This window comes from Ranitomeya variabilis, chromosome 1 (genome assembly GCF_051348905.1).
Source record: "Ranitomeya variabilis isolate aRanVar5 chromosome 1, aRanVar5.hap1, whole genome shotgun sequence".
Lineage (NCBI taxonomy): Eukaryota > Metazoa > Chordata > Amphibia > Anura > Dendrobatidae > Ranitomeya > Ranitomeya variabilis.
Window position 1 is genome coordinate 97,169,634 of NC_135232.1, and position 21,541 is coordinate 97,191,174.

A 21,541-nucleotide genomic window follows, 5' to 3' on the forward strand; every position below is an offset into this window, starting at 1 on the left:
GCTGCAGGAAAACTTCAAAGGTTTGCCTAGGTGGTCGGTGGGGAAGAGGCACAAGAGACCATGGAGGAGAGAGCTGAAGGAGAGGAAGGGGAGGAGGAGAAAGCTGATGGAGCGAGGGGGGCACAGAAGGGGGAGGAAGAAAGTAACATGGCTGCAGCAGGAGAGGCTGAGAAGGAAGTGGAATTGTGAGGGGAGCCAACCCTAAAGGATGTCTTTATCCTCTTGTAACCAGTCCCTGAATGATTTAACCCTTCAGATGAAGGAGGTGAAAGGGGAAATTATACAGATAAAGGCTGCCATACAGAAAATGGATAAACGCATGGGGGAGGTGGAGGAGAGGATGAGTACTGCAGAGGATCATGTGGTTCAACTACAAAAGGCAGAGAGAAAGTTTGCCCAACAGATATCGGAATTGGCGGCAAAAAATGAGGACCTAGAAAACAGATCCAGAAGAAATAACATCAGGATAGTGGGTCTGCCGGAAAAAACAGAGGGGAGAAATCCTACTGAGTTTATTGAAAACTGGTTGAAGGAGAAGGTTGGAACCGAGGTTCTGACAAGGGTCTTTGCTGTGGAACGGGCACATAGAGTTCTGCCGCAGCCCCTTCCCCCTGGAGCCAATCCTCGTACCATGCTGGCTAAGATATTAAACTACAGAGATATTGTTCTTAGGAAGGCCAGAGAAATGGAGGATCTCACTGTTGACGGACAGAGGATTGCCATCTACCCAGATTACTCTGCTGCGGTCCAGAAACAGAGAATGCAATTTACTGGCATCAAGAGGCGATTGAGAGAACTGGAGGTGCAATACTCCATGTTTTTTCCTGCGAGGTTGAGAGTGGTTGCCTTTAATAAAGCGCATTTCTTCACGACACCAGAGGGCGCTACCCAATGGATCGACATCAATGCCAAGAAACTACAAGCGGCGGGAGACTGACTTTCAGCGGAGGCGTGAGCTGTTGTTGTTGCCAAGATGTTTGGGGTAAGAGAACTGGGTTGCTACTTGGACCCATTTAATACTTGTCTCTTTCAGTTTTGGAGGGGTGGAATATGGCTGGGTTTAACTATTACGCCAGTTAGAGTTGTGCTGGAAAATGAGGGGTGGAGTGGGGATTGTTAATAGGTTTTTTTACTCTCTCTTTACTTCACTGTTTGTTCTGTACTGTTAATAATTAATGTAAAGAGATGTGGTTCTGAGGGTCGCGGGAGCCAGTTAGAGGAGGTTACCTAGATGAGAGTGCTTCAAACGGGCCACGGAGCCCCACTCTCGATGAGAGGAAAATGCTTTATCTTTGGGGGAGGTTGGGGGGGTGGGAGTTTAAAGGGTGGGAGAGAGGGGTTAGACAGCTCAGGTTAAGGATTCTCTTGATGACTGTTCTACATCATTATGGGGGACCATATTAAAATACTGAGTTGGAACGTTAGAGGCCTGGCAGACAAAACTAGACGAGCGGCGGTGCTACAATACGCACGAGACCAGAGGGCCTCACTGATATGTCTGCTGGAGACACACTTGGTTCGTGAGAGGGTGGACGTCTTAGGCTAGGTTCACATTGCGTTAGTGGGTGATCGCTAATGGACAGCGTTGCACGGCGAAAATGTCGCAATTAACGCCGTGCAATGGGTCCGTTAGCGCACCCATTGACAGCAATGTAAATTTCGCCAGCAGCGCATCGCTAGCGCGTGCCTTTTTCGGCTCGCGCTAGCGATGTGCCGTTCTTTTGTAGCGCGCCTCAGACGCTGCTTGCAGCGTCCGCGGCGCGCCCGAGGTCCGTTCTCCGCTCTCGCAGATCGGGGATCTGCGAGAGCGGGGACATTAGCGCGACCCCTAAACGCGGCCCCTACAAAAACATTGCGTTAGCGCAATCCGATAGCGCTAAACGGATTGCCCTAACGCAATGTGAACCTAGCCTTATGTAGGTGGTGGCTGCAAAAAACGTATCATTCCACCTTCTCTACATACTTGGGGGGGGTATCGGTATTGGTCCCAGCAGGGGTGCGCTATGAAGAGCTGAAGGTGTATGCTGATGTGGATGCACAGTATGTGGTAGTGAAATGCAGAATGCTTTGTATTTTGAAGTGTGTGGTGGCTATGTACATTCCTATGTACATTCCTCCCCCTTATTCGAGTAAAAACTTAGAGAAGAGTTGGAATTGATTGGACGGGGAGATCTGATGCTGCTTTTAATTATTGGAGACCTCAACAATATATGTGATGATTTCTGGGATAAAAACAAAAAATACACAAAACAGGTCGGAAAGCCATATTACGCCGTTCGGAATATATTCGAGAGATCGGTATGACTGATTTGTGGAGAGTGCGACACGTGGGGGAGAGGGGATACTCTTGCTATTCACCGGCTCGTAATACTTTATCCAGAATAGATATGGCGCTCGGAAACAATATGTTTGATGGTGGGAGAAGTGAGATACTTGCCACGAGCGATCTCCGATCATAATCCGATAGAGGTGGAGTTATGGCCAATTGGGACACAAGCACGGCATAAGGGAGAGTGGAAATTTCACCCTAAGTGGCTGAATAGTGTGAGTTTGGAGGGAATACAGCGGGAGGTGGAGGAGTTTTTTGAGATTAACGAGGGCAGCTCGGACATACCCCCACTATATGGGAGACGATGAAGGCATATTAGAGAGGTTTGCTGTTCAGGGACATCAGTAGATGTAAGCGGCGATCAAAACAGGTGGAGAATGCCGCAAGGGAAAGGCTGAGAATTGCTGAAGATGAGATGGCCACACTGGGTACCCCTGAGGCTGGGAAACGGTTAAGAGAAGCCCAGAATAATATGAATAAAATTCTTTTGGAAAGGGCAGGGAGGAAGAGAGAGTTCCAACGACTAGCCTTTTACCAGGAGGGGGAGGTAGTGTGGCATATGCTCTCACTGGTGGCGTCGGCCCAGAGGGGTACATCATTCGTACATTCACTAGAGCCTATTAACGGTATAAAAGTGTCGGAGACCTCTGAGATCTTAAAGGGAACCTGTCACCACGTTTTTGGAAGATGGGATAAAAATAGCGTTAAATAGGGGCAGAGGTGGGCGTTACATTAGTGTGTGTGTTATGCGTTTATTACCCACCTAAGTTGCCGAAATAACTTTGCAAAGTCTCCGTTTTCGCCTGTCAATCAGGCTGGTCAGGTCACATGGGCGTTGTCTTCCCCCAGATTTGGCGTAGTTTTCCGTTGGTGGCGTAGTGGTGTGCGCATGCCCAAAGTCCGGAATCCTCTTCCAGGGGATTTAAAATAGCGCGGTGTTCGTTATTGCATTGGTGATCGGTGGGCGCGGCCATCTTCCTTTGGCCGCGCGTGCGCAGAAGCGGCGCTCTGCTGGCCGCGGCTTCAGGAAAATGGCCGCGGGATGCCGCGCGTGCGCAGATGGATATCGCGGCGGCCATTTTCCTGAAGCCGCGGCCAGCAGAGCGCCGCTTCTGCGCACGCGCGGCCAAAGGAAGATGGCCGCGCCCACCGATCACCAATGCAATAACGAACACCGCGCTATTTTAAATCCCCTGGAAGAGGATTCCGGACTTTGGGCATGCGCACACCACTACGCCACCAACGGAAAACTACGCCAAATCTGGGGGAAGACAACGCCCATGCGACCTGACCAGCCTGATTGACAGGCGAAAACGGAGACTTTGCAAAGTTATTTCGGCAACTTAGGTGGGTAATAAACGCATAACACACACACTAATGTAACGCCCACCTCTGCCCCTATTTAACGCTATTTTTATCCCATCTTCCAAAAACGTGGTGACAGGTTCCCTTTAAGGGTCTTTATGGACTTCTACGTGGATCTGTACTCCTCTGGTGTGGACCAATCAGGGACTGACAACGCGGCATTTCTAGAAGGTATTGTCTTACCTAGACTGAGTGAGGAGGATAGGGAAAGTTTGGAGGGACCTATCACGGAGGAAGAACTAAGTTGTGCTTTAAGAGCCATGGCAAGAGGTAAGGCCCCAGGAGCAGATGGATTGCCAGCTGAAATTTATAAGGAGATGGAGGAGGTGTTGCTACCCAGATTCCGAGTAGTTTTGTAGGAGGCTAAGAATGGGGGGATTCTGCCAGCCTCCATGAGGGATGCCATAATAGTTGTAATCCCGAAGGAAGGTAAAGGTCTATGACTACCTGAATCATATCGCCCAATTTCTTTGCTCACAACGGATGTTAAACTTCTGGCTGGGGTGTTGGCGGCCCAATTGTCGGGTGTTATTTTTAAGTTGATTCATCCAGATCAGTCTGGCTTTATGCCCAACAGGTCCACGGCAGTCAATCTTAGAAGGCTTTTTTTAAATTTACAATCGGGGGCTGATAACGGTGGGCATAGTTATTGCTTCTTTAGATGCCCATAAGGCATTCGACAGTGTGGAATGGGGATACTTGTGGCAGGTATTGCAATGCTTTGGCTTTGGCCCACAATTTGTGTCCTGGGTTCAGCTATTGTACGCGCAACCATCAGCTAGGGTGAGAGTGAATGGGGAGCTTTCTCATGCGATAAGGCTACATAGAGGGATGAGACAGGGGTGTGTCGTCTCTCCCCTCTTTTGTATGCTTTAGTTGTGGAGCCGCTGGCCGCCAGGATCCGACAGTCCGCTGATGTCTCTGGGTTTAATTGTGGATCGATAGAGGAAAAGATAGCGCTTTATGCAGATGATATACTGCTGTTCTTGAGTGATCCACATGATTCATTGAGTAATGCAATTCGGCTCATCGAGGGATTTGGTGCTCTTATATTTAAAATAAATTGGAATAAGTCAACTCTGTTTATGGTGGATGATGCAGGGGGTGAGTTGGGAGATTCTATGGAAGGGGGTAGACTTAAAGTAGCAGATCAAGTCAAATATTTGGGGATACTAATCTCTTTGCCGATCACGAATTACTTGCATACGAATCTTACACCGGTGCTGGGAACTCTTAAGGCGAAGGTAGGGGCTTGGTCTAAGTTGCATTTACCTGTTGTACGCCAAATTAATCTCATTAAGATGATTTTGATGCCTAAGATACTGTATGTTCTCCATAACTCACCTATCTGGACCACGTGTAAAATTCAAACTGATTAACTCTTTATTTAGAGGCCTGGTGTGGGGGAGGCAACACCCGCGAATTAGATTGGAGACGCTTCAACGCCCTAAGGACGCGGGAGGCTTGGTTTTACCTAACCCTGAAATATATTTCTTGGCGGCCCAATGTCAGCATTTAAAGGGCTGGGAACATGAGTCGTCTTCCAATGTAGCACAACTTTTGATAGAAAGGGTGGTGAAGAGAAGTCCGGCGGTAGATTGTCTGGAAGATGGATCCCTAGGGATACTGGGGAAGAAATACCCAACATTATTTCTGATCTATAAAGTATGGGGGAGAGTTAAACAAATTTGCGGGGTTACTTGTCTGACCAGGTTTTCTCCGCTGTGGTTTAATAATAATCTACTGGAGTTTTTGGCGATGGGACATAACAGAATGGCAAGCCAGGGGGATCCGGTATGCCTGTCAGATTTTAGAGCGACGGGAGTTGAAATCCTTTTCCCAGCTACAGTCGGAATATGGTCTTAGGACATCTGGGGGGGTTCCAATATGCACAAGTACGGCATGCGTTTGTGGCCCAGAATGAGGGGGATTGTTTCCAAATTCAAAACGACTTAGTATTAGACTACATCTGTGGAGTGGGGACAACGAGGGGTGCCATTTCATCTTTGTATAAGGATCTACTTCACACTCACCTATTGGGATATCTTATTGGCGTGAGGGCTAAATGGGAAAGAGAGCTGGGTCGTTTAGAGGATGAAACGTGGGAATCTGTATTAGAATGGATACCGAAACTATCACTGAATGAGCCACATAGACTTTCCCAGCTTTGTATTGTACACAGAATGTATAGATCCCCGGATGTCCTGTATAGAGCTGGGCTGAGATCTGACTCGGAATGCCCTAGATGTAGGAATGATAGTGCAGGAATGTTTCATATGTTATGGTCGTGTCCGAGATTGACTGCTTTTTGGTTGGTGGTTGTAAGCCGGATAGAAGGGGCATACAGATGTGTAATTCCAAGAGAGCCTTTGGTGTGCGTGCTGGGGTATGTGGAAGAGATAGCTGTGGATAATAAGCTGAAAATAACAATCGCCAGACTACTATACATGGTTCGGAAGGTCATAGCCAGAATTTGGATCAAAGTGGAACATCCCTCGAGGGGCAAATACCTTAAATATATGAAGCAGGTCATTACCCTGGAAAAGGGTGTATATCAGAAAAGAGGGAAGATGGGCCTGTTAGAAAAATTGTGGACGCCTTGGTTGGAACTAGGCTAGGGGAGGCTAAGAGAAGTTAGGCCTGAGGAGGGTTCACCTATATATTTACGGCGTATTCGTTTACAAATAAAAGTTATTGTATATGGTTAACGTATATAATACTACAGGATATGTTAAATGGAAAGCTTCAGCTGTCTAAAAGGGAAGGAGGGGGGGGTTGGTTTTTTTAACCCCTTAATCCCATCTGACGTACTATCCCGTCGAGGTGGGGTGGGCCTTAATTCCCACCGACGGGATAGTACGTCATACTGTTTAATGCGACATCGCGACTTAAGTCGCGGTGATCGCATTAAATTGCCGGTGCCATCTTACCTGGATGAAGATGGCACCGACATCCCCGGGCCTGGCTCCGCCCCCCAGGCCTCTGGTTCGCTGTGATTGGCTGTTCAATTCTGAACAGCCAATCACAGCGTTCCTCATTGTTTCAGCCAATCGGAGCGGCTGAAACAATGAGGTCGCAGGCTAGGATCGAGTACCGATGTACTCGATCCTAGGGCCGGTGCCTGGCAACGCCAGGCACCGGCAAAACCCCCCCGGATTGGCGCGATCGCCGATCGTATCGATCGCGCCAATCACAGGGCACAGCGGCGGTATTACCGCCGCTGTGCCCTGCTGTACTGGCCTGGATCGGTGCTGCAATAGCACCGATCGTAGGCCAGAGCCTAGTGCAGGCCCAGCAGGGCCTGCAGGAGCTGATTGGCGCGATCAATGCGATCGCGCCAATCACAGGGCACAGCGGCGGTAATACCGCCGCTGTGCCCTTCTGTACCGTGTGCCCTGCTTCCTGCTGTCCCCTGCTGTAGCGGCCTGGATCGGTGCTGCAATGGCACCGATCACAGGCCAGTGATTAGTGCAGGCCCAGCAGGGCCTGCAGGTGCTGATTGGCGCGATCGACGATCGCGCCAATCACAGGGCACAGCGGCGGTCACGTTGTGACCGCTGTGTGCCCTGCTGGTGACCTGGCAGTGACCTGCCTAGGATAGGAGGGATCCAAGGCAGTTGCCATGGTCACCAAGCCCTGCAGGGATTGGTGGGATCGATGTTATCATTCGATCCCACCAATGACAGCTCACAGCAGCGGTGTGACCTGTCTGTCACCTGCAGGTGACCTGTGTGACCGCTCTGCAGGGGTCCTCACTCTAGCTGAGGGACTCCTGCTGAGCGGTCACACAGCCAGATCCTGTCTTGCTGGGCCTTGTGGTGCTACAGAAGCCTGTAACACCACAATCCCCTGCGATACAAAAAAAGCGAAAGAAAGAAGAAAGAAAACCAAAGAAAGAAGAGAGACTACAAAAGGTAAGTGCTAACAGCCCCTACCCGGTCTCACTTCACCCCCCCATCCCCCCCTCCATCCACCCATCCCCCCCTTCCCCCCTCCATCCACCCATCCCCCCTTCCCCCCTCTTTTTTACCCCCTCCGTCCCTCTTTGCGTCGCCTCCGTGCGCACTTTTAGCAGCCGCCGAGCGTTGATTGGTGACGCAGTTCACTGATCAACACTCGTGCTCGCTTTTTTTTCAGCAGCCCCCTTTGCCCAATTCCGTACACCCATCCCGCAGCCGCCAAACTTTGATAAGTGACGCAGTTCACTTATCAGAGCTTGTGCCTGCCGTTTTCCTTTTTTTTTTTCACCACACCTGTGCGCACACCCAGCAGCCGCCGAACTTTGATAAGTGACGCGGTTCACTTATCAAAGCTCTCGTGCCTGCCGTTTTCTTTTTTTTTTTTTACACATCCCTGTGCGCTCACCCACCCTCCGCATCTGACCCTTGCCTTCCTTTTCTTTTTTTTTCCCCAAATCTCCGTGCGCTCACCCCGCCGCATCTAACCCGTGCTTTCCTTTTTTTTTCCCCCACATCTCCGTGCACTCACCCCGCTGCGTCTAACCCGTGCTTTCCTTTTCTTTTTTTTTCCTCACATCTCCGTGCGCTCACCCCGCCGCGTCTAACCCGTGCTTTCTTTTTTTTTCCCACATCTCCGTGAGCTCACCCCGCCGCGTCTAACCTGTGCTTTCCTTTTCTTTTTTTTTTTCCCCACATCTCCGTGCGCTCACCCCGCCTCATCTAACCCGTGCTTTCCTTTTTTTTTTCCCCCACATCTCCGTGCGCTCACCCCGCCGCGTCTAACCCGTGCTTTCCTTTTCTTTTTTTTTTTCCCCACATCTCCGTGCGCTCACCCCGCCTCATCTAACCCGTGCTTTCCTTTTTTTTTTCCCCCACATCTCCGTGCGCTCACCCCGCCGCGTCTAACCTGTGCTTTTTTTTCTTTTTTTTCTCACATCCCTGTGCACGCACCCAGCAGCCGCTGAACTTTGATAAGTGACGCGGTTCATTTATCAGAGCTCTCGTGCCTGCGTTTTTTTTTTTCACATCCCCGTTCACACACCCAGCAGCCACTGAACTTTGATAAGTGATGCGGTTCATTTATCATAGCTCTCGTGCCTGCGGTTTTTTTTTCACATCCCATTCACACACCCAGCAGCCACTGAACTTTGATAAGTGACGCGGTTCATTTATCAGAGCTCTCGTGCCTGCGGTTTTTTTTTCACATCCCCGTTCACACACCCAGCAGCCACCGAACTGTGATAAGTGACGCGGTTCACTTATCAGAGCTAGGGCCTGCTGTTTTATACTTTTCTTTCACAGGTATTTTTTTTTCCTTTAGCTTTTTCTTTTCAGAGTAGTTTGCACCAAGCACTATCCCCCCACACTTACACAGTTACCAATAAAGTGCACCCAAGCACCACACTTACAAAAAAAATGTCCCGCTCGTCCCGTTCGTCCCAACAGCGCTATTCAGCGGAGGAGGCATATTCTTTCCTTGCCTCCGACACTGATAGCGAGGGAGAGGATCCCACTTTTCTTTATTTTTCTGATTCTTCCTCATCCTCTTCCCACTCCTCATCTTCCTCCTCCGGCCCTGCGGAACCGCCACGCAGACGCCGCAGGACAGAAGATGAGGCTAGGCCCATCGTTGATGAAGATGAAGCGCCCACCATTGCTGAAGACGAACCAGCGCACCCCACTGCGGACCCCATATGGACCTCGCCACCCGAAAATTACGAGCCACTGATTCCTGATTTTGTGGCAGAATCAGGAATCAAGTTTGACACCACCGGCCTCACAGAACTAGACTTTTTCAAAGTCTTTTTCTCTGAGGCTTTCGTCAACCTCATGGTGGAGCAAACTAATCTGTATGCTCGGCAATTTTTGGACCAAAACTCGGGTTCATCATATTCTAACTGGTCTCCTGTAGACGCAGTTGAAATGATGCAGTTTCGGGGCCTGGTCCTCCACATGGGGATCCTGAAGAAGCCTGAACTTCGGCAATATTGGAGTGTGGATATTTTATATAACACTCCAGTATTCCGAATGGTCATGACCCGGACGCGTTTTGAGGCCATCCATAAGTTCCTGCATTACAACGATAATGCACGGTGTCCCGCACGAGATGACCCCAACTTTGACCGTCTGTTCAAAGTTCGGCCGGTCATCGAACACTTCAACAAAAAGTTTGCAGAAGTGTACGTGCCTCAAAGGGACATCTGCGTGGATGAGTCCTTAATTCATTTTAAGGGGCGGCTTAGATTCCGTCAATACCTGCCCAGCAAGAGGGCCAGGTACGGAATCAAACTCTACAAGCTGTGTGAGAGTACCTCAGGGTACACCCACAGCTTTAGAGTCTACGAAGGGAAGGACAGCAGGATTGAACCGCCTGAGTGTCCTTCTATCCTGGGAGTGAGTGGGAAAATTGTGTGGGATTTGGTGCACCCACTGCTGGATAAAGGTTATCACCTCTATACCGATAACTTTTATTCCAGCATCCCACTCTACAAATCTCTCTTTGCGCGAGGTACCGCAGCCTGCGGTACTGTCCGCAAAAATCAGAGAGGCCTCCCGAAGACGCTACTTGGGCAGATGCTCAGAAAAGGCGAGAGCAAAGCCCAATGTAGCGACCACCTGCTGGTTGTCAAGTACAAGGACAAAAGGGATGTCCTTCTGTTGACCACCATACACGGTGATGGCAGCGCCCTCAGCACTGTACGGGGTACCTCTGCACAGGTCTGCAAACCAGACTGTGTACTGGGGTACAACAAAAACATGGGGGGCGTTGATCTCTCCGATCAACTCCTCCAACCATACAGTGCTTTGAGAAAGGCCCGGGTGTGGTACAAAAAGCTGTCCGTGCACATCGTACAAATGGCAATGCTCAACGCTTTCCTGCTGTCACGATGTGCACGCAACACCGATACGTCGTACCTTCATTTCCAGGAGGTAGTGGTTAAGGCCCTGATGTTTGGCACGAGGGAAGGAGCGGGCTCCAGTACTTCTGGAACTGAAGGTGCACGTGTCGTACCAGGCCAGCATTTTCCTGGGGTGGTCCCGCCAACTGAAAAAAAAGGTAAGCCGCAAAAAAGGTGCCGAGTGTGCTACAAAAGAGGAATTCGAAGGGACACCATCTATCAATGCGACACCTGCCCCGACAAACCTGGCCTGTGTATGAAGGATTGCTTTAAATTGTACCACACCTCCATGCACTACTAATTTACTTTACAGGAAATAGAATAATTCCAAAGTTGGCACATCTAGGTAAGTTCTCTGGGGGTCTACTTTCCAAAATGTTGTCACTTGTGGGGTTTTTTCCTGTTTAGGCACATCAGGGGCTCTGCAAACGGAACATGACGCCCGCAGACGATTCCATCAAAGTCTGCATTCAAAAACGTCAGTACTTCCCTTTCGAGCCCCAACGTGTGCCCAAACAGTTTTTTCCCACATGTGAGGTACCAGCGTACTCAGGGCAAATTGGACAACAACTTTTGTGGTCCAATTTCTCCTGTTACCCTTGGGAAATTAAAAAATTGGGGACTAAAAGATCATTTTTGTGGGCAAAAAATAGGATTTTTTATTTTCACGCCCGGGCGTTATAAACTTTAGTGAAACACTTGGGGGTTCAAAGTTCTCACCTCACATCTAGACAAGTTCCTTAGGGGGTCTAGTTTCCAAATTGGGGTCACTTGTGGGGGATTTCCACTGTTTAGGCACATCAGGGGCTCGTCAAATGGAACGTGACGGCCGCAGAAGATTCCATCAAAGCCTGCGTTCCAAAACGTCACTACTTCCCTTCCGAGCCCTGACGTGTGCCCAAACAGTAGTTTTCTCCCACATGTGGGGTACCAGCGTACTCAGGGCAAATTGGACAACAACTTTTGTGGTCCAATTTCTCCTGTTACCCTTGGGAAATTAAAAAATTGGGGACTAAAAGATCATTTTTGTGGAAAAAATAGGATTTTTTATTTTCACGCCCGGGCGTTATAGACTTCGGTGAAGCACTTGGGGGATAAAAGTGCTCACCACACATCTAGATAAGTTCCTTAGGGGGTCTAGTTTCCAAAATGGGGTCACTTGTGGGGGGTTTCCACTGTTTAGGCACATCAGGGGCTCACCAAACGCGACATGGCGTCCAATCTCAATTCCAGCTAATTGTAGCTTGAGAAAGTCTTATGGCGCTCCTTCCCTTCTGAGCCCTGCCATGCGCCCAAACAGTGGTTCCACCCCACATATGGGGTATTGGCGTACTCAGAACTAATTGGACTACAACTTTTGTGGTCCAATTTCTTCAGCTACCCTTGTGAAAATTAAAAATTGGGGACTAAACCATCATGTTTGTGGAAAAAATAAGTTTTTTTATTTTCACGTACGGGCGGTATAAACTTCTGTGAAGCACTTGGGGGATAAAAGTGCTCACCACACATCTAGATAAGTTCCTTAGGGGGTCTAGTTTCCAAAATGGGGTCACTTGTGGGGGGTTTCCACTGTTTAGGCACATCAGGGGCTCACCAAACGCGACATGGCGTCCAATCTCAATTCCAGCTAATTGTAGCTTGAGAAAGTCTTATGGCGCTCCTTCCCTTCTGAGCCCTGCCATGCGCCCAAACAGTGGTTCCGCCCCACATATGGGGTATTGGCGTACTCAGGACAAATTGGACTACAACTTTTGTGGTCCAATTTCTTCAGTTACCCTTGTGAAAATTAAAATTTGGGGACTAAACCATCATGTTTGTGGAAAAAATACGTTTTTTTAGTTTCACGTACGGGCGGTATAAACTTCTGTGAAGCACTTGGGGGATAAAAGTGCTCACCACACATCTAGATAAGTTCCTTAGGGGGTCTAATTTCCAAAATGGGGTCCCTTGTGGGGGGTTTCCACTGTTTAGGCACATCAGGGGCTCACCAAACGCGACATGGTGTCCAATCTCAATTCCAGCTAATTGTAGCTTGAGAAAGTCTTATGGCGCTCCTTCCCTTCTGAGCCCTGCCATGCGCCCAAACAGTGGTTCCGCCCCACATATGGGGTATTGGCGTACTCAGAACTAATTGGACTACAACTTTTGTGGTCCAATTTCTTCAGTTACCCTTGTGAAAATTAAAAATTGGGGACTAAACCATCATGTTTGTGGAAAAAATACGTTTTTTTTATTTTCACGTACGGGCGGTATAAACTTCTGTGAAGCACTTGGGGGATAAAAGTGCTAACCACACATCTAGATAAGTTCCTTAGGGGGTCTAGTTTCCAAAATGGGGTCACTTGTGGGGGGTTTCCACTGTTTAGGCAAATCAGGGGCTCACCAAACGCGACATGGCGTCCAATCTCAATTCCAGCTAATTTTAGCTTGAAAAAGTCTTATGGCGCTCCTTCCCTTCTGAGCCCTGCCATGCGCCCAAACAGTGGTACCCCCCCCACATATGGGGTATCGGCGTACTCAGGACAAATTGGACAACAACTTTTGTGGTCCAATTTCTCCTGTTACTTTTGGGAAAATAAAAAAATTGTTGCTAAAAGATCGTTTTCATGACTAAAAAGTTAAATTTTCATTTTTTTCCTTCAACATTGCTTTAGCTCTCATGAAGCACCAGAAGGGTTAATAAACTTATTGGATGTGGTTTTGATCAGCTTGAGGGGTGCAGTTTTTAGAATGGTGTCACTTTTGGGTATTTTTTGCTATATAGAACCCTAAATGTGACTTCAAATGTGAGGTGGTCCCTAAAAAAAATGGTTTTGTAAATTGTGTTGTAAAAATGAGAAATTGCTGGTCAACTTTTAACCCTTATAACTCCCTAACAAAAAAAAAATTTGTTTCCAAAATTGTGCTGATGTAAAGTAGACATGTGGGAAATGTTACTTATTAAGTATTTTGTGTGACATATCTCTGTGATTTAAGGGCATAAAAATTCAAAGTTGGAAAATTGCAAAATTTTCAAAATTTTTGCCAAATTTCCATTTTTTTCACAAATAAACGCAGGTAATATCAAAGAAATTTTACCACTATCATGAAGTACAATATGTCACGAGAAAACAATGTCAGAATCGCCAAGATCCGTTGAAGCGTTCCAGAGTTATAACCTCATAAAGGGACAGTGGTCAGAATTGTAAAAATTGGCCCGGTCATTAACGTGCAAACCACCCTCGGGGCTTAAGGGGTTAAGGGGGGGTTAAGAGTGGGAAAAATGGAAGTTTATGTCTTAGACTGTGTGCACACGTTGCGTTTTTTTAGCGTTTTTTCGCTGTAAAAACGCATAAAAAACACTTACATTATGCATCCCATCATTTAGAATGCATTCCACAATTTTTGTGCACATGATGCTTTTTTTTTCCACAAAAAAATCACATCGCGGTAAAAAACGCAGCATGTTCATTAATTTTGCGGATTTTTCACATTTTTCCCGCTATTTAATTGGGAAGCTCCGGAAAAAATGCATCAAAAACACGAAATAAACGATAAGGGTATGTGTCCACGTTCAGGATTGCATCAGGATTTGGTCAGGATTTTCCATCAGTATTTGTAAGCCAAAACCAGGAGTGGAACAATTAGAGGAAAAGTATAATAGAAACATATGCACCACTTCTGCATTTATCACCCACTCCTGGTTTTGGCTTATAAATACTGATGGAAAATCCTGACCAAATCCTGATGCAATCCTGAACGTGGACACACACCCTAAGGGTATGTGCACACGTTCAGAATTTCTTGCAGAAATTTCCTGAAGAAAACCGGAAATTTTCTGCAAGAAATCCGCATTTTTTTTTTTGCGTTTTTTTCCCGTTTTTTTCCCGTTTTTTTAGCATTCTGCAAGCGTAATTAGCTTGCAGAATGCTAGAGTTTTCCAAGCGATCTGTAGCATCGCTTGGAAAACTGACTGACAGGTTGGTCACACTTGTCAAACATACTGTTTGACAAGTGTGACCAACTTTTTACTATAGATGCTGCTTTTGCAGCATCTATAGTAAAAGATAGAATGTTTAAAAATATCCTATAGCTGGTGTGTGCGCACAGGACCTTCCGTGACGTCACGGTCACGTGAGCGGTCACATGACCGCTCACGACCAATCACAGGACAGTGACGTCATCGGCAGGTCTTTCACCGCACACCAGCTACAGGAACCGAAGCGACAGCATGCAGTGGAGGCGGGAAGACATCGAGGGTGAGTATAGGACTATTTTTTATTTTAATTCTTATTTTTTGACCACTTATATGGTGCCCAGTGCGTGGAGGAGAGTCTCCTCTCCTCCACCCTGGGTACCAACCGCACATAATCTGCTTACTTCCTGCATCGTGGGCACAGCCCCGTGCGGGAAGTAAGCAGATCAATGGACCCCTAGGTGTGCGGAATCCCCTGCAATTCCGCATTTTAATGAACATGTTGCTTTTTTTTCCGCGATGCGATTTTTTCGCGGAAAAAAAGGCTACATTTGCACAAAAAATGCGGAATACACTTAAAATAATAGGAGGCATATGTAAGCGTTTTTTTCGCGTTTTTATCACGTTTTTATAGCGAAAAAACGCGAAAAAAACGCGAAAAATACTTAACGTGTGCACATGGCCTCAATGTCCGGTTTTGCTCAGTATGCAAATTGCCTCTTCTGAGAAAAAGAGGACTTAACTCTATAGCGCCACCTGTTGGAAGTAGCGATCCTACAAGTCACAATCAACCCTTTAACGAGTCGTGCAATATGACTTAGGATAAAAGCCAAATCTGTATCTCAATTCGCAGACACGGTGTTTCGGGCTGTTGGCCCTCGGCAGTGCGAAGCATGAGAACTGATTTGGCTAGGTGAGAGGCTCTGGACTGGGGTCTAAGGGGTATCGTTTCTCCTTATGGAGAGTGACATACCATCTCTGGCTTGTCAAGGTAAGGAGGCTTATCTGCCGTACAATGCTCCTCTGGGAATTTAAATATGCAAATTGCCTCTTCTGAGAAAAAGAGGACTTAACTCTATAGCGCCACCGGTTTTGCTCAGGAAATTTCTGCAAGAAATTCTGAACGTGTGCACATAGCCATAATGTGAAATGTTTTATTGGACTCTTATATTTAATAAAAAAAAACATGTGAGTGAAAAAAAAAGGGTCGACATTGACTTTTAGGATTACTACTTCCTATAGGTGGCACTAGAGTTCTAGTCCTCTAGACAATTTGCATACCAACTAAAAAAATGCACACAAAAAAGTCCCCACATGATTTCACTTGTCTTAAGGAGCTACATTTTGGGGAAAAATGCTCTCAATGTAATTTGTAGTAAGAGTAGAAAAAGATTTTTCCTACAATTGCATATGTACATCCATACATGCAAAAAGAATTGGCCATCTGTCTAATGCATAGATGGGCCAACGCCTTTCTGGCTGATAGGAGGGTCCCTATGACATCTTAATATTACAATAGGACAACCCCCTTGTGTGTCATGATTGTGAAATAAAAAGGTATAGCAGTAAGAACCACTCAGCGGTGTAGAAAGAAGCTACATATGCTCATGGTACTGATCCACTCACAGATGAAACATCCAGCCAAAAAAAGTGGCCTGACCCCTGCTACAACAATCGTGACTTATAGACTGACCTTCGAAGAAACCTGATCACCAGATCTATTTTCCAGAAGGTTCATTTGGGAGATTTCAGTGGTAAAATCAGTTTGTCTTTGGCCTGGACCTTTAATTTCAGTGAAAGACTGAAGCACAATACAACTAGAAGGAAGTTTTCTTGAACGAGAAGACATTGTCACATCAGCAAAAAGTGAGCCATAATATTGCCCGAGGTTCAGGAAAGAGATGTTCAGCTAGTACATACGATGTTGTGGTGTTCAGATGTCATTAGACATGTAATTATTTATACAAACACCTGTACAAACATATCTCTTTATGAAGCATACATTGGTTGTACAAGACCACAAGCGGTGACAGCGGAGTATGTCACATCCTTCCTGTTGTGCAAGTCAATTCCTCTGCGTTAATGCATCTTGCTTGGCTCAAGGCCAATTGCCCATAGTCATCTATTAGTCTTACTGTTTAATTACCTGTAATTAAAGTTTTACAATACAACATAAATCCTCCTCATTGACACAAATATCACTCATTATTTTCATTTGAGATTTCCTTTTGTATCTATGTAATGACAATGACTAGACTATGAATAGTGAAGGCCTCCACTCCACAATGATTCCCCTTTGCTCAGGCTGCTATCCTATGTATGTAAGTAGAATCACAGTTGATTTGTCTCTATCAATATTGAAAAACACTTTTTACAAAAATACCACCGACCCAATAAGCATGTGGCTGCAAAGAATTTTATTTGTTTTTGGCCCATAAATTATTTAAAAGCTTTTGCCAATAATTTTTTTTGGTAGAACGATATTCAACAATAAATCATCAGCTCTGATGATTAATTCCCCAACATCAGAACCAGCCCATGAGAAGTGAAAGTAGTACATAGTGCCTGTTGACATGAATAGTCTGTGTGTATAAGGCTCAGACATAGCATCCTAGATGTCCTCTTTGCTAGCTCATTTAATTAAAAAAGAAAACCCTTATATTAATTGAGAATGCCCCAAAAATGGTATTCGAAGCTGACTTTCTACACAAACATCCTGGTATTGGCACAGTAGCTGCAACCTTGAAAAAATAGCTGGGTGTAGGGAGCTGCTACAAAACATTTTTGACCGCGTATTGCCTTCAATTATCCTTTGTTGCATGACCCAAAAGACAATATCAAACTCTGACCAAAGACCAGTTTCAGAAAAAAAATTTGATTGGCGAATTGTTTGAATATTTTCATCTTTGTTGGGATTATGGGTTAGCTATACGTGGAAAGGTTTTTGTGCCAAAAAGTAAAAATCAGCCTGAGACACTGGTAGGCTAGTGAGAAACTAGCCTAACTCCTTCAGGGACTTCCTTCTGAAGCCAAGAAAAACAGGATTAAGAAGGAACCTGATGGAGCCATTGAGGATAATGAGGCAAACTAATTACGGATTCCAACTTTGGCCTGTGTGTGTTTGACCTTTTTCCGGCAGTGTCTGCTGAACTATTGTGGCCGGTATAAGACTGACGCCACCAAAAAGAAAAAGTGAAATTGTGTTAATTGTTGTTAATTTTGGACTATGTTTGCCTTAATAGCTCCATTAGGTTTCTCCTGAGTTACATTTTTCTGGGCTTAGATGAAATCCCCTAATGGAGATGACAAAAGAGTGAAATTAGCCTTAATGGAAGAGATCAGATGACAATCCCCACTGACCTACCATGGGTGATAGATAATTTGATTGCGGCCATCTGAAATCTTTCTCTACCAAGATTTAGATTTTATTTTTCTTGATGACCTTCAAGTCAGTTTTTTCTCTAATGCACATATTACCATAGTTCCTAAGAAATTCTCTGTGGAGTGTGGATGGTCGCTTACCATTCCCAGTGTTCTCATGATTCATCCCCTCACATTCATGGGGTTCACGTTATTTTCTGCCTGCCTGCTAACCTCATTTTAAAGGTCCTGTTGACCACGTTAGTTGCAATGTCTTAAGATCCTTGAGATGTCCGGATATCAAGGAAGGAGATTTGTTTCTGACAATCAAATCCTGTAGCTAATCAGAAACTGTCAACACATCCTGTCTATACAGTAATAAAATATTTGATGTAGAGGCACCGAGTCTCCCAGTAATATATAAGCAATCAGTGGCAGCACGCTCCGTGCAATGAACTCTGCCACCATCCAAACAAAGGTATCTGATAAACACGTGTATATGTAGTGAGCCCAGATGAAGAGCAATCCAGCGTCGCAGTGAAGCCGAGGTCATTCCCATTATCAGCGAGAACCTGAAAGTCATTTGTTTTATGCCATCTGAGTGGAAAACAAATGGCTTCTTGAACACAAAGAATGTTTTTAGGAAGTATGGGCTTTTTTTTTTAAGGCAACATGGGTATTACACAGTATTTTTTTTTGTATTTGTTATGAATGTGTTATCTATACACAGTATTCACAAAAACACACACTAAACAAATGTGTTTAGAAAAAATGTTTGTGAGTATCTATGTATACGTAGAGCGACGTGCATTGGTCTTCCAGCAAGGGAGTGTGGCAATAGAAAGTCAGTATTTGGTCACTATTTTACATCAGTATTTATAAAAACCAGGAGTGAAAAAATCAGAGGAAAAGTATAATAGAAACACGTCACCACTTCTGGATTTATCACCCACTCCTGGTTTTGGCTGCAAATACTGATGTATGTAAATGACTGACCAAATACTGAATGTGTGAATGTTGCCTTATCCAATACGCCAGAGTACAGAAAGCCGCACTGCTTCCAATGTTAGAGCTGTCATATATCGTGGAGTGGGTAAAATCAGCTGGATGTCTGAAGAAAAAGCCTGGAGGTGCTTGCGTAGATAAAAAAGTCTATAATACAATAACTGCCAGTAGAAATTACGCCACAGCACTCACCAGGTAAGCAGTTCACGTTCTCTTTATTGGATTGCACACAAAGGCATCTTCACGGCACGGGGGTGTGGGAGAGTGCAAGAAAATAGCAGACGAGACGACGGCCGTTTCGCGCTAAGAGAAAGCGCTTCTACAGAGGTTTTAGCAGGCATTCTTGCTATCAATATATTTGTGCAGGGTTTTCGGGACCTACCACAATTACCTATCCAGTTGATAAGTGAAAGTTGGTAAAAGCTCCTTAGAAGGGGAATACCCCGTCAAGCACAAAGCACTCTCCTTGGAAAGCTTAAAGGCCACCTTTCTAGCTATTTTTTTCTTTTATATTTATGCCCATGAGTGTAAAATGTAAGATTAATCAGCTTTGTAAATAATTAAAAAGCTCCTATAGTTTTGTGCCTAGAGCTTCTATGCAGAGCCGTGCGTCTCTACAGCAGCACAGTCCAAACAAACCCTATGTAATCCGAGTGATACTACCTCCTATCAACTCTACAGCTTCTAGTCCTCTTGAATGTATGATTCTAAAAAATAGGGGACGGATAGCAGATATCTGTCACTGATGTTGAAAGATGAGGCCATGCCATTTTAAAGAGGACCAGCCAGCCGGTCAAAAGTGGCCAGTTTTATGCTCTTATTTTATTCTCACTGCTCCCCTTAGCATGCCATTTTGTTGTTCTTCCCAAATCTATCGTGCAGTTCCATAGATATGGATGTTTATATTTTTTCTAATTTTTATGGTGCTTACCACAAGGTCGTTTCTCACAGGGGAGTAATGCGGACCAGCCAAAAGACGCGCCCCTGCAGAACCCATTATACCTCACCCCCTGGTAAAGCCGATGAAATTTAGCACAAAAGAAAAAGGCCTATATCTTTGCAACCATATGGTGTGTTTGAAAAACAAACAGAAACTGAAGTACTCGGGAGCAGCATGAATAAAATATGAGCAAAAACTGTTGAGTTTTGACATGGTGACGTCCTCTTAAGCCATCCTAAATCTGTTAACGGGAGTTAGGAGAAGATTCTGCACAGGACATCCTTGTTCTTTTATACCTAACTCAACATGTCAGTAGACCATACGTTGGGTCACACATTGTATAGAGAAGTGTGAAGATGGGATATTGCCAGGTTCTGTCTGCAATGTGTCTTGACAACATATTAGAGCTGCTGCTTATCGAACTTAGGGCTCTAATGGGCTTTGCACGTTATAGACTTGCTAATTATGACTTATACAACACATACTCGTCAGCTCGTTAGCACTTAGACATCGAAATACTTCAAGATATGAATAGAAGGACTTATGTGAAACAATCAACCTAATTAGTGATTCTTATCCACAGCCCTTTCACAGTCATTCGCCACTAAAAACACATAATGTAGTAATAATAGTTTATGGTTTCTATGCAGCAACATATTTTTATGTAACTTGCACGAATTAAATAAACTCAAGAATGATCAAAAAGTTAAGTAAAGAAGTACTCCTATCAACGTCTTTATCCTCTTATCCTCTTAGCATATTGCAGTCATCATACTATATAGCGCTGTATACTTACAATTGCTCATGTTGCCTTTCTACCGAGCTAATTCTGTTTTCCACTAGGCCTATGACATCACGTGATTAAAAACTGATTAGAAAAAGGAAGTAAATTTCCCCTGAATGAGTCATCTCCCTCTTCAACTCCTGACCCAGCTGCCCCCCGCTTCTACCCCCTACAAAGAACTTTGCAGTGATGTAGAATTGCAGTTCTACTGATAACTCATGCAGTGAAAATTCACCTCCTGTTTCTACATAGAGCTTAGAAGGATTCAGCTAGTCTGTTTTTGAACACATGATGTCACGGACCTAATTAAACGAAAGAATTAGCTGGGTAGAAAGGCAAAATGAGCAATTGTAAGTACACAGTGCTATATAATATGATGATTGAAAAATGTTAAAAGGATAAAAACTTTGATGTGAGTGCTTCTTTAAGATGCATTACTTTGAGTTTTGGACTGTGGACTCAAATCTCTGTGTATTGAGTGGGTAATCGTCTCGTACCAGTTTTTGTGTTTGTCTGAAATGCAGGTACTTATTTTCCTGCTCAATTTCCATAGGCTTTACGTTGGTAAAATGTATGAAGCTGGGATTTGTGTATGCTGTATGCAATTGTCTGTAGGTTTGTGAATAATGCATACTTTATTGCTAGATTTGACCTTTCTATCTCGTCATACATCATCAAAGATTTTCTTTTAGACTGCAATGAGATTTGGGTATTCAGTAGAGAACCAGCCGGTAATGACTTGTCATTGTCCAATTTCCTTTTGCCTGTCAACAAAAAAATATCCACATTGCTGATATGATCCAGTTTATATTCTCCTCCAACTAACCTTCTGGTCTGACATTTAGGAGAGATTTATACAATCTGAAATAGACAGTTGTGCTTTGTAGACATGATTCCTATACACTGGAGACAGATGGCAGACATATAAACAATAAACAGCCTGT

At 45.2% G+C, this 21,541-nt stretch overlaps 1 protein-coding gene across 8 annotated transcripts in view; it reads left to right on the forward strand.

Annotated features, from left to right (window-relative positions):
- The window catches only part of MAST4 (microtubule associated serine/threonine kinase family member 4), a 611,899-nt gene that overhangs the window by 490,922 nt on the left and 99,436 nt on the right, over window positions 1-21,541 (forward strand). The window lies entirely within an intron of this gene.